Below are 14415 nucleotides of genomic sequence, written 5' to 3' on the forward strand. Positions count from 1 at the left end.
AGCGGCTGGAGTGAGACCGCAGGAATCAGCTTCCTCAGGCTCTCATTACTAGACTTACATTTTACATTGCTGTACTGATTTGCAAAGATGCTGGGGATCCATACACAGTACTCGCCTCATGTCTTGTAGCAAACACTTGCCTCAAGACCCATGCCTTCAGCTTCTGTAGATATCTGTTAAAAAGCAAAAGATCACTAAGACAACATTATAGCAAATTACTGTGAAGAGTTCAAGCATACCAATGGTTGAAATCAGTTCCTGAATTTCTTGGGGGCATCTTTGAATATTATGATTTAAAAAAAAAAAACAAGCAAACAGAGAGAGAGAGAGAGAGAGAGAGAGAGAGAGAGAGAGAGAGAGAGAGAGAGAGAGAGAGACCTGGGATTATGTCTGTGTGTTTTGTACATGCTTGTTTGCTAAATTTTCCACTTGTTTTGTGACACAAACTAAATCCTCATGTTCAGACATTAAATTATTAAAAGACCTAAACCTACATTTCCTCAGCATCAGGATATGAAACAGTTTTGAGGTGTAGCAAACAGATGAACACAACTTATTTTATCTTGATTACATTTTTTTTTAGATATCAAGGCCATAAAACCTGAGCTATGTTTTACAGAAGCCCTGTCTCTTTAACAGTGGATCTCAAAAGGAGAAGCCTACGAGATGGTTCAGCAGTACACTGCCTTGCTGCCAAGCCTCACAACCTAAGTTCTTTACCCACGTGGTAGATTTGATTCTTGAAAGTTTTCCCCTGACTCTCTACGCATATACCACTGTGCATGCCTATACCTACACACACACACACACACACACACACACACACACACACACACACACACACACACAAACAAAGCCACCCACTAATTAACTAGATAGAAAAATATATGAGATAAAAAAAAATACCTGCATTAAAGAATCAGTCATTTTAGTAACTATATGATACATCAGCAAGTTTCAACCAAAGGTCAAAAACAATGATATGTCACCATAATCAGTGTGGCAACTTTGCTTGGTTCTCAGGCATTGATAGTACCGAGTGGAAGTCACCAAGCTGAACACTAAAGCCTTTTGCAGACTTCCCTCTTGTTTCTGTACGGTCTTGATTTCTTACCCATTTCTTTTTTCTTCATTTTTTTGAGATGAAAACATAATAATATATAATATAATTAATATAATATAATATAATATAATCGAGTTCAACTACAACACTTCTCCCTTTTGTCTCGCTCCATACTTATACTGTCCTTCACTCTTCTTTAAATTCATGACCTCTTCTTTAACTAATTGTTGCTTTATATCTTAAACAGAACCTTCTCAGTCCACATGGACTGTTATGAGACGTCTTTATGCAGTTCTTTAAGACTAAGGAAGGTCACCATAGAGCTTGGTGGTAATAAATTTAAAGCTCACAAAGCTTTTAGTCAATATTTTTCTGTAACTGTCAACTAATGGTGCACATGTACCACTGTGCACTAAATTAGGCTTATGTTAGTCCTGAATGGTGTCTTGAAAGCTGAATAACAATATTTTTCGTTATAATACAATTGAATTAAAATTTGTGTTTATAATTACCAAAATTTTATCATTTTGAAGCCTATTTACTGCCCACATTTCTAACTTTTGTTACCAGAATAGTGAAAATTACTGCCAAGTCCAGTTTAACCTAACCCCACAATAGTCAGTCAATATTCCTTGAGCACTTCAATTGATAGGAATCTTCTATTCTTTTTCACCTCCAACTTGACGTGAAGATAGCAAATGTTTTAAAGTAAATTCTTAGCTAAACCGTATTTTCAGGGGTAAATAGAAATTGTCCCTTTTACTGGCATTGTATCCTAAAGTAGATTCTGCTACATTTGAAAACCTGTCAGCTTTATTTTGTACTAGCACTCAGACTTCTCTTCTTTTTGACCAGTATTTTATAAAGTTCCTCTGGGAAGATAATGTGCATGATTGCAGACTGGCCTTGTTAAAATCCATGGCTTTTTATGCAGTCATGTTTCCACCTATAAATTATGCATGAAAGGGGATCTCATTACATTTCATTTTCTTTACAGCAGCATGGTCTCTTCTAGACAGACTCTGGCTCCCATCAACTGGCTCCCCTCACCCTGCAGTGTGGTGCCTTCATAGCATTTTAGACAAAATGGGCTTGTTTAACTTGTCACTTCATTCCTGCTATAAATTATTTACTGGAGCTTTGCACAGATTTGTGAGAGAAACGGCCTCGTTTTGGAGAATCTTCACAGCTGTGTGTGCAAATCTGACAGAGACCTCGAAGGCCTTTCTCCAGCAGAGGAGAAATGGCCATCACTCTGAGGTGTAGCCTCATTTTCATGCTTTAAAACCCTTGTCTCATTCTAACAGAAATTAACGATTAGTATTTGGCACTGGTGTGCCTAGGTGTGTATGTATTTTTCTTAGAATTAAAGGTCAAGAAACAAAGCTTCATTTTCTTTTTTTTTTTTTAATTTTTGTTTGGGTCTGTGGGTTTTTCTCTTTCAAATGAAGCCATTGGTCTTCCATACCTGACAAGATGAATTATAGATGCAGAGAGAAGATCACAGAATTTAATCAGCGCAGCCACTCAGTGCTTGTGGTCAGAGACAATCGCTCAAAGAGGCATATGGAAAAGTAGGTTAGTAAGTGTGCATGGGTGTGAGAGCACACTCATCATAAGGATTCTTAAGCCGGCCTCTAATCTCCAATTCAAACGTTACCTTTCAAGAAAATGTGATTAGAAGTATGGTTAATTGTATATGTGTTAAACCATATCATTTACTAAAATGAAGTTATTTTTGAAGGAAGAAAATAAAATAGCCAGAGAAATGAATAATATAAAACAATATAATTAGCAAATTTGGTTCATAATTTACCCGTGTTATTTGTATTGTTTAAATCACTAAATGTCTTTTGGATAAATAAGAATGATTTTCCATGAATATAGCATACAGTGGGGTTTGCTTCTAGACAATAAGAATATTTGCTCATGTTTCCTGGGCTCACATAAGGATGTATCCCTGGTAACAAAAGGAAAAGAAATGTCACATCTTAAATGGCATGTATCCTGCATAAGAATTGAAATGTTCTGAAAATGAAACATGGGGACGCTTGTTGTTGTGAGGAGTGTAATAAATCTCTTCTGTGTGGAGCTTTGTGATATGTAAGTTTATTATAAAAATCATTTTTGAAAGCAGATTTTTGTTCACATATTCCAATCTCCTGTTACTACATATGCTAATAAAACTCTAAAAATGTTATACCCACTTATTCATATAAATACATTTATAAACCTATATAATATGTATGCATGACAAGTGCACCTATAGGATATGCAATGCTTAAGTATGTTGCCATGTGAGTGTGATAAGATTTATGATAAATTCAGAAAAATATCAAAATATTTTGCCCAATTATTACTAATTGTAAAGTTCTGTGAAATTATAGGTTTTCCAAGTAGGTTTCTGAGTCCATCAAATCTTCAAGGATATTGAATCCTAATATATAGCACTAGTTTTCCATGTTGAAGGAAACATTTATCAAAACTATTATATCCTTTTGTGACAAATACAGAATGTATTCTGTACTTCACTATGATTTCTGTACATACCAGTCATATTGCTATGACACAAACAGAAATCTAATGAATCAAAGGATGGGCTTTTAATGAAAATATGAAGAAAAGATTTGGCATTCCCAGTTCATTGGAGTGTAGTTTGAAAGCTCACTATTTGGCAAAGTGAAGTGGTTGCCATTTGAAAAAAAAAATGTTATTTTATTATTCGCTAAATAGACAACCTGTTGTTATAGATTCAGAGAAAATATGTCTATAGCTAAATATTAATATATTTGGGGATATATCAATGTTTGTTTTTCTTTTGTTTTGTTATATTTTGTAGTATGTAGCAACATTCAGTAATTAGTTGGAAGAGAATGGGTTTTAATTCGGATTAATTTTGAAAAAAAATCAAATGATCTAAAATGTAAGCGCAAAAGGCAGGATGATTCTCTGTATTCTTTTGATTTTTGATTGCATTCTTTTGAAAAAAATGTTAAATATTAAATACTCTTTGCAGTCTACCTTGAAATTTCTGTGAATTATTCTTTTATTTGACCATTTTGAATGTCATTAAAGTAATCTGGATAGCCTGGTTGAAATAAAATCTTGCATTTTCTTTATTTCACTTTGTCCTGTAAATGTAAAAAATCCACAAAAGAGATACTGCATTTTGCAGAGAACAGGTGACAAAGGCTGAAAATATGAAGCATGGAAAATTCATAGTTACATGGAGTAATTTCACTTGTCTGCTATTGCACACCGAACCTATTTCACCTTTGAAATATAATATGAAAGCTTACTATTTGGCAAAGTGGTTATTTTAAGTAGTTCTGCAATATGTTATAGATTCACTGATAATGTGAGTATAGCTAAATATCAATAGAGATAGGGTAGGTAGAAGGTAATGAACAGGAAGTTAAGTTTGCATAGATGAACATGACTCAAACCTTTTCCCCATCATATCCTGACAGGAAAATACCAACATTACATTTAGCTCTGAAAGACAGATGGACAGTTAGTTACATTACTGTCGAAAGTTCATTTCACATCACAGCATTGACATGGAGGAGCCAAAGAGGAACAGTTTTTTATACAATTATATAAACATAACTGTAAGAGAGAAGCTTCTCAAATCACTTCAATGGTTCTTATCTCAAGAATATGTGAATTAGGAATGTTTATTAGCAAGGTAGTCTTCTTATACGTGTTTTTTAAAACTGGTCTCCTGCCAATATTTAATTGATGTGTGCCTATACTGGCTTCATAAATAGACAAATTAAAAAATTCATGGTTAGAGAGAGAGAACAGATAAAAAGCAGCAGTCTACCATTTTAGCTTGAAGTAAAATTTATTAGTTAAATAAATGATTTACTAGTTATGAGGTACCATGGAGGAGGAATAAGGCCAATGAGAAGTCCATAATACTTCCACACTGTTTCTTTGTTTGGGTAAAATATGAGCTGCCAGTCCTCATGTCTTGATTAATTCCAAAATTCACATTTCACTTATTCTTGTGTCTCACCCTCTTTTCTAATCACATTGACATCTAAACATTTTTGTCCTGGCCAAGTGAGTTATTTGCAATGACAATATCAATATATCTGAGCAGAATCAAATCATATTGCTTTCAGGAAAAGGAAAAGATATACATCCATGGCCAGATCACATTAGATCAAGAAAGAGCCACACATATTTGAGATAAGAAAAGCCACATAGATTCAAAGAAGCCTAAAATTGATTTGAAGTCATTTCAGAAGAAACACCATGGATTTAACAATGCACTTTAGACACAGCAAAAAAAAATGTTTCTGATTATTTTAATTTTTATATATCACAAATCTAACTTAATGTGTAATTATGATGAAATATGGACTATTTAACAGTAAACTGAAACCTAAAGTAAATTTTAAAAGAAGTTTCCAAAGTCATGGGTAATATCTAACTGAAGAACTTTCAAGTAAAATGAGAAACTTGCAGCTGGCCATTCTAAAGATCCACCCAAGTCTTATCCAAATAAAATTGCCTTTAGTTATACAAGCGAACTTTTATTGAATGTAAAAAATGATTTCTCCTTTCTCTGAACACTAACAGACCATCATAGCTGAAATAATGTCCTGAGAACAATTCTTCCATGAATATATGATTTCTGGATTGTGTTATTAAAATCCTATTTCATATCTTGTCTTGTACTAAATATTGAGTTTTCTTTTTATTATATGCTTGATAGACTAATTAATATACTTGTTAAAATATGTTTATGTACACACAGATTTCCAAAGAAGCATTGTTTGAATTTTTTATTGAGTTGATCTATATACCTTTATTCAGTAAAATTAGATGAGTAGAAGAAACTTGAATAATCTCTCCTTGTCATGTTTCAACACAAGAAGGGGCATCATGATCTTCCTGATGCGCTAAGTGTTGTTTATAATATATAAGACACCATTACTGGCCCCTATAATAGCCTCTAAAAGAATAAAAATTGAGGGTTAAAAGTGTAATGAAATGCAAATGAAACTGTCCTGAAAACGACTGCATATTTTATTTCTTCCATATGGAATTCAGGACAAAGAGTGTGTTCATATTAAGTACTATCAATACTATTTTTAGTTTTTGAATAATTGTAAAGATTATTCATGCTAAAATTATGCATACTGCACTTAAAATGAGTTCTACAATTTATTTTTTGGAAAACAAATGTGTTTATATCAATTTTAACTTTAGGACAAGTTTTTAATAAATTCCTGCTCTTTCCTCACTTGCTATATTTCCTCAACTTGTCAAAAAATGCAAGAAAATAAAGTCGATGTCACATGCTCTCAAAACATCTAATTTAAAATTAGACACTATTATAGACGTCAACAAGTGCTTGCTGACAGAAGCCTGTTATAGCTGTCTCCTGAGAGAATCTAACAGTGCTTGAAAAACACAGAGGTGGATGCTCACAGCCAACCATTGGACTGAGCACAGAGTCTCCAATAGAGGAATTAGAGAAAGAACCCAAGGAGCTGAAGGGTTTGCAGCCCCATAGGACGAACAACAATATGAACTAACTAGTACCCCTAGAGCTCCCAGGGACTAAACCTCCAACCAAAGTGTACACGTGGTGGGACTAATGGCTCTGGCTGCATATGTAGCAGAGGATGTCCTTGTCTATCATCAATGGGAGGAGAGGCCCTTGGTCCTGTGAAGGTTCTATGCCCCAGTGTAGGGGAATGCCAAGTCCAGGAAGCAGGAGTGGGTGGGTGGGTGAGCAGGGGAAGTTGGGAGGGGATGGGGGTTTTCTGAGGGGAAACCAAGAAGGGGATAAGATTTGAAATGTAAATAAGGAAAGACCTAAAAAAAAAAATAAAAAATAAAAAAAATTCATGTTTAAAATTTATACTGAATATTCTTCCTTTAAAGAAATATCTCTCTTGTCTATATAATCACCATATCTCCATTTTAATGAGGAAAGAATAAAATCTATTAAAACCTTATGACTTACAAAGTCCTTCAGAGTATTACTGCATTTCACACAGATGGTATTGGACAAAGCTTTTTAAAAAACAGTTCTGGCTCTGTGTTAGACTTAATTAAATAAAAGAAAAAAAAATCTCTACTAAATATCATGAACTTACAGAGCTACAATTCTGTAGTCCTGATTAATTCTGTTTAAATTTTTGGACAAGTCACCTGTTTGAGTTGTCATTTTTCACAGTTGTAAATGAAATCGTTCAATTAGAACAATCTTAATTTCCTTGTCAATTACAAAACTTGCATAAGCTCCATTACTGGAACCCCCTGTTTTTCCTTTAAGTCCTATGCTTTGTAATAAAATATTTCCTTTCTTTCAGTTATCTCCAAAGGTATATGTAAGATAAATCGTTACTTTCTGTATTCAGAACATTATGATCCACCAGTGCATGCTGTTATTGGCCTCAGCAGGGAAGGAGCTACGAGTCAGAGCAGGAGCAGAGACTAAGTGCCAAGCCCATCCAAGACTTTTGTCTTCCTGATCCTTCTCTTAATCTCACTACCTCAAGTTTCTCTTCAGAAAAGAATATGTTGAATAAATATCAACAAAAAAATAAGCAGTTGTACTCACTACAGTCATATATCAGAAGTCTACAGTACAACCTCAACCTTGTTTATGAGAACTATCTCATAATATATATTTTAATTAAGTATACATGCATATTCATTTATTCAATATATGTATATATGTATATATTTCAATGAAACTCTTAAATAGTTCTTTGTAAAGACAGTGATCTTGCATGTAGGGAGTAAAAGTAGATATAAGAAAAGATGAAAAATATATGTGGAAGTCTCTAAACCACAGCTTCATGTGTTTCAACACTACACTTATGTTCTAAGTGTTCACTAGTCACTATCTCTAAAAATAAAATTTCTACAAATTTATATAAAATGTTACATTAAAACAGAAAAACTGATAAAAATGTACAAATATTTTAAGGAAGTTTTAGTATCTAGTATAAAGTATGATATGTGTCTATTCCTGTGAAAATAAAGAAATCTGTGCAAATAGTTTTGTCAGTTTTATGAAAAAATATATTGAAATTAAAAACAAATATACCACATTTGCATTTTCCAATTTAGTCAGAATTTTCACTTTATTTTAAAAAGCCATGGCAATTCAAATAATAAATCAATCAATTAAAATGGGAATATTTGTTAACACTTGGTATACTGGTGCTGAGAGTTATCAAAAAGATGCACTGACAACATCCTACTCAAAAATTCTTTCAGTGGTAACTGCATTGAGATTGAGAGTTGATTTTTTATTTGAGATATAAAATGTGTACCTCCTTACCTAAAGCTTACTTTACATATGCTTGCCTCTGTGAGTGCTATCGTGGGCAAAGAAGAGTACTAAAAATGAGGATTAGTAAATTCTAAAACCTCTTAAGTCCTGGGGTGTGTTAATACAATTAAATTAAAGGATTAGTAGCTTAGAATGGGTAGCATTACTTCTTCCCTTTACCTCCCAACCTTATTTAGAATAATTAGCTTGTCAGAGATTGGGCCAAAATAAAATTTTGTCAAGTTATTACAGGACTATGGACACTGTCCTTGGCCAATACATTGCTGATTAATATCACTACAATAAACTATTTGATATTATTAGCTTATCAAGAGAATTGATATATCCTTGTCCATGGTTTTAGAGAGTTCATTGTATTACAATTAACCACGATTGTTGGCAGAGACAAAGTCAGTATCTCATAGTAAGAGTATGCTGAGGAAATTGCTCACAGTTTTCTTTCTGACCCAAGAAAGGAAAGAAAGAAGGGGCAACAGAGTCCTGTGATCCTATTAGGGCACATCTCTAGTTACCTAAAGATACCCAGTTAGGCTCCAGCTGTCTTACCTTTCTATGCTACCACTGGTTGGGGACCAAGCTACTCTTACACAGCTTTTTGAAAACCTTTTTTGGATCCTTTATAAAAAAAAAATCAAACTACAGCATTTTTCCAATGTCACACAAAGGCTCATTTCCATCTTACAATGCACAAGACTGTCATCGCACCCTTGAGAGTCTAGAAGTTTTTCTTATTAAAGCATTGGTCAAAATTCCAAGTCTTCTCCATGTCTTAAAAAACCAAATAAACAGCCGGGCGGTGGTGGCGCACGCCTTTAATCCCAGCACTTGGGAGGCAGAGGCAGGCGGATTTCTGAGTTCGAGGCCAGCCTGGTCTACTGAGTGAGTTCCAGGACAGCCAAAGCTACACAGAGAAACCCTGTCTCGAAAAAAACAAAACAAAACAAAACAAAAAAAACAAAAAAAAACAAATAAACAAACAAACAAACACAACAAAAGAACTTCAAGTCTCTGTAGAAAGAAATTGAAGGAGACTTCAGCAGATGGAAAGATCTTCCTTGCACATGGATCAACAGGAATAACATAGTAAAATGGCCATCTTATCAAAAGAAATCTACAGATTCAATGCAATCTTTATCAAAATTCCAGCACACTTCTTCACAGAGATACAAAGTGAAATTCTCAAATTTACTTAGAACAACAAAAAACACAGGATAATGAAAACTATTCTCAACAATAAAAGAACTTCTGGGAGAATCATCATCCCTGACCTCAAGCTCTACTACAGAGTAATAGTGATAACAACTGAATGGTACTACTGGTAAAGAGACAGAAAGGTAACTCAATGAAATAGACTTGAAGACCAAGAAATGAACCCACACACAGTCATTTGATCTTTGACAAAAAAAAAGCTAAAACCATTCAGTAAAAAATGGTAGCATATTCAAAAAATGGTGCTGGCTTAAGTGGAGATCTCCGTGTAGAAGAATGCAAATTGACCCATTCTTATGTCCTTGTACAAAGCTCAAGTCCAAGTGAATCAAAGACCTCCACATAAAACCAGATACACTGAATCTATTAAAAGAGAAATTAGGAAAGAGCTTCAAACACATCAGCACAGGGGACAATTTCCTGAACAGAACACCAATGGCAAAGGCTCTAAAACATACACTATAGACAAATGGGATCTCATAGAATAGAAAAGCTTTTGTAAGGCAAAGGGCACTTTCATCAGGACAAAATGGCCACCTACAGATTAGGAAAAGATCTTTCCCAATCCTAGTCTGATAGAAGGATAATGTCTAATATATAAAAAGATTTCAAGAAGTTAGACTCCACAGAACAAAATAATGCTATTTAAAAATGAGGTACATAGCTAAACAAAGAATTCTCAATTGAGGAATACCAAATGGCTGAGAAGCACCTAAATAAATGTTCAACATCCTTAGTCATCAGGGTAATGTAAATCAAAATGACCCTGAGATTCCACCTCACACCAGTCAGAATGGCTAAGATCAAAAACTCAGGTGACAGCAAATGCTGGCGAGGATGAGGAGAAAGAGAAGCACTTGTCAATTGTTGGTGAGATTGCAAGCTGGTACAACCACTCTGGAAATAAGTCTGGCAGTTCCTTAGAAAATTGGACATATTACTACCAGAGGACCCAGCTATACCACTCCTGGGCGTATACCCAAAAGATTCTCCAACATATAACAAGGATACATGCTTAACTATATTCATAGCAGCCTTATTTATAATAGTCAGAAGCTGGAAACAACCCAGATGTTCCTCAACAGAGGAATCAATACAGAAAATGTGGTACATTTCCACAGTGAAGTACTACTTAACTTTTAAAAGCAATGACTCTATGAAATTCTTAGGCAAATGGATGGCACTAGAAAATACCATCCTGAGTGAGGTAACCCAGTCACAAAACAACACACATGGTATATATTCACTAATAAGTGGGTAGTAGGAAAAAAGCTTGGAATATTCACAACTTACAGACCATATGAAGGTGAAGAAAAAGGAAGACCAAAGTATGGATGCTTCAGCCCTACTTAGAAGGAGTAACAAAATAATGAAAGGAGGTAGAGGGTGGAAAGGACTTGGGAGGGAAAAAGGAGGAGCAGGATCAGGTGTGGGAGGGGACGGAGATGATATACAGAGGGTCAGGAAATTGAAGAGAGGTATGTAGCAATCGGGGATGGGAACTGGGTGTAGCCAATAGAAATCCCCAGATGTCTGGAAAGCAAGAGGCTCCCAGGACTCTACATGGATGACATTAGCTGAAATACTCAACAAAGTGGAGAGAGAACCTGTAGAGACCATATGGAAAAGTTAGGCATGGCCCCTGATTAAGGGATGAAGCTACTCATCCTTCTCAAAAATTTTAACCCAGAATTGCTCCTGTCTAAAGGAAATACAGGATCAAAGAGTAGAACGGATTCTCTAGAAAAGGCCATCTAGAGATAGCCTCACCTGGGATTCATGCCATATTCAGCCACCAAACCCAGTCATTATTGCTGATGCCAAGAAATGCTTGCTGACCATAGCCTGTTATAGCTGTCTCCTGAGAGGCTCTGCCAGAGCCTTACCAATACAGATGTGGAAGCTTTCAGCCAACCATCAGACTAAAGGATCTGAAAAGATTTGCAACATCATAGGAAGAACAATATCAACCAACCAGACTCCCCAGAGCTCCAGCTACTAAACCACTAACGAAAGAGTACACATGGAGAGTCCCATGGCTCCAGCTGCAGATGTAGTAGAGGATGGCCTTATCTGATGTCAGTAAGAGGGAAGGCCTATGATCCTGTGAAGATTTGATGCCCCAACATAAAGGAATGTTAAGGTGGTGAGGCGGGAGACAGGGGGTGGGTATGGGTGTGAGGAGCATCTTCATGGATATGGGGAGGCTATGGGATAAAGGGTTTGCAAAGGGGAAACCCAAAAGGGGGATAACATTTGAAATGTAAATAAATAGAGTAACCAATAAAACAGTTAAAATAGAGAAAAAATAAACACACACACACACACACACACACACACACTCTTCAGTCTATAACCCTTCAATCTAAAGTTGCTCTCTTCTGAGAAGAAAACAATGAGGCCAGCATAGAGTATATGTTCCCATACTAAAAGGAAATAGGATAGTAGAAAAGAGGAAATCAAGACTAAAACCCAGCAAGGCCAACAATAAATCTTTAAGGCTAGTGTCTAACCTTAGCATCAGAAACACACTGGGTTAAGCTCCCAGGAGATGGAGTATCATTATCCCCATGGCTTTACTCATTGTAATACAGGTGGCCATCATTGTAGGCTGGCATTGCACGCTGTATCATGTTCTTGGACATTGAATATACTTCTTAACTTTTTCTGTCTGGGTTCTCTGTGGTAACTGTCTTCAAACGTAACTTCAGCATTTGTCCTGAGTGCTGATTGCAATGACTCAGCCTGTCCCACATTGCATGGCATCTCAGCTTTTCTTCAAAAACTCATCGCTACTAATTGTAGTATTGTTATTTTAGTGTGTAAATATGAATAAATTGGCATTCTGAAAAAAAACAAAAGAAAAAAAGCTCAATGGAAACCTCTCTGACATCCTGCAGTCTTACATGCTTGAAAGAAATAAGATTGCATGACTCTTATCACCTCAAAAAAAGAGAAAGGTACCCCAATGATTATCAGTTGGCTTATTTAAGTCAGAGCTAACATGGTGCATTTGCTCATTTTCTTTCTTTCCTTCCTTCATTGTTTCATTCTTTCTTCTTTTGTAGCAACAGATTATTTTTGATAATAAATGAGATTTTTTTTTATAAAAGCAATATGGCAGCTCATAGACATCCACAACTCTAGTTTCAGGAGATCTGATAGCATTTTCTGACTTGTCCATGAATCAGGCATATGCTCTGTACATACACATACATGTAGGCAATATAATTATAGATAGATGGATGGAGGTATAGATAGATAGATAGATAGATAGATAGATAGATAGATAGATAGATAGATAGATAGTAGATAGGTAAAGCATTTTTAAAAGAAAAAGTGAAAGAAAGTATACTGAGTAATTGCTGCCCTTCAACTCCAGAATCCTTCATAGTTGCCTTACTACTAGAATCATTGAAGAAAAACAACAGTGTACGGGCAGTGATAAAACTCCTCAGGGAGACTAAGTCATATTTCCTGTGCACTAAATTTTCATCTTCTTGTCATAGAACATAGCTCCCAGAATGAAGAAGAAAGAACCACCCAAGGCCAAGGAGATCCGAGTTGGATCACATGGCTATGGAAAAGGGAGGAGCTTCTCGGCTTAAACCAAGTGAGCCAACATTTGCAGGGCAATACTATTCTTGTAGCAAAGATCCACTATGGGCAGAACACTGAGGAAGACGTGCATGGGACTATGAAGCCTGCTGTCCAGTCTGATGAGGAGAAGAATGAGAGAGTTCCCCACAACAGTTGTGACTTACATAGGGTCAGAACAAAGAGAAAGATCTGAGTGTATGGGTCACTGAAAAGCCCCAAGAGGATGAGCTCACTCACCCATGTCTGGTTGACAAATTCCTGGCCCAGGAAATTCACAACTGGACAAGTCATTTTCAAACCGTGCTGCAGGCTGACACTTCTGAATTTCAAGATCATCCACACTGAAGATCACAGTAAGATGTAAAGGAGCTTCTGAAATTAAAAAGAAAATAAGTGCAATCTTCAAGATTTAAATTATTGGAACATCATTTCTTCTCCAAAACACCAAACATTGAATAGCAAGAAAATTAAGTAAGTTTAGATTCAAAGTCTTTTTTTTTTTGACAGTATTTTTATAATGTTATTTATATTTATATCCCAGAAAATTAAAAAAAAAAAACACAAAGAAAAAAGGCAAATTAGTGGTTGCCAGGGGCTAGGGTAAAGAGAAACAAAAAGTAACTTCGTAGATAATAGCTTTTAAGAGTGATGGTTTCTCAATGACGTTAACATATATGCTTTTATTTTATTTTATTTTTTTATTTTAGATATTTTCTTTATTTACATGTAAATTTCTCCTTTCAGAGTTTCCCCTCTAAAAAACAAAGAAACAAACAGAAACAACAAGAACAAACCCCTGTTGCCTCCCACTCCCCATGCCTGCCACCCCACCGTCTCCCACTTATTGGCCCTGGCATTCCCCTACACTGGGGCACAGAACCCCCACAGGGCCGAGGTCCTCTCCTCCCATTGATGATCAAATTTGCGATCCTCTACTATACACATGCTGCCAGAACAATCAGACCCCTCCATGTGCAGTCCTTGGTTGGTGGTTGAGACCCTGGGAGCTCTGAGGGTACTAGTTAGTTCATATTGTTGTTCATCCTAAGGGACTGCAACCCCCTCCGCTCCATTGGTCCTTTCTCTAACTTCTTCACTGGGGACCCTGTACTCAGTTCTATAGATGTCTGCGAGCCTCTATATCTGTATTAGTCAGGTACTGTCAGAACCTCTCAGGAGATAACTATATTTATTCTGGCTTGCCCTTCCTTCAGTC

The 14415-nt window shown here is 35.8% G+C and overlaps 1 long non-coding RNA gene across 2 annotated transcripts in view; it reads right to left on the reverse strand.

Annotated features, from left to right (window-relative positions):
* LOC116094923 overlaps positions 1-14415 on the reverse strand; it is an 83411-nt gene that overhangs the window by 43641 nt on the left and 25355 nt on the right. Inside the window, exons 5-7 of one of the 2 annotated variants that reach the window (XR_004120359.1) lie at positions 13437-13571; positions 12113-12444; positions 59-173 (exon numbers count right to left, since the gene is read on the reverse strand). This is a non-coding gene — a long non-coding RNA (uncharacterized LOC116094923). Of the gene's footprint in view, positions 1-58; positions 174-5949; positions 6030-12112; positions 12445-13436; positions 13572-14415 lie in introns of those variants that run through there. The other variant, XR_004120360.1, reaches the window with a different exon arrangement.

This window comes from Mastomys coucha, unplaced genomic scaffold (assembly GCF_008632895.1).
Source record: "Mastomys coucha isolate ucsf_1 unplaced genomic scaffold, UCSF_Mcou_1 pScaffold17, whole genome shotgun sequence".
Taxonomy (NCBI): Eukaryota; Metazoa; Chordata; class Mammalia; order Rodentia; family Muridae; genus Mastomys; species Mastomys coucha.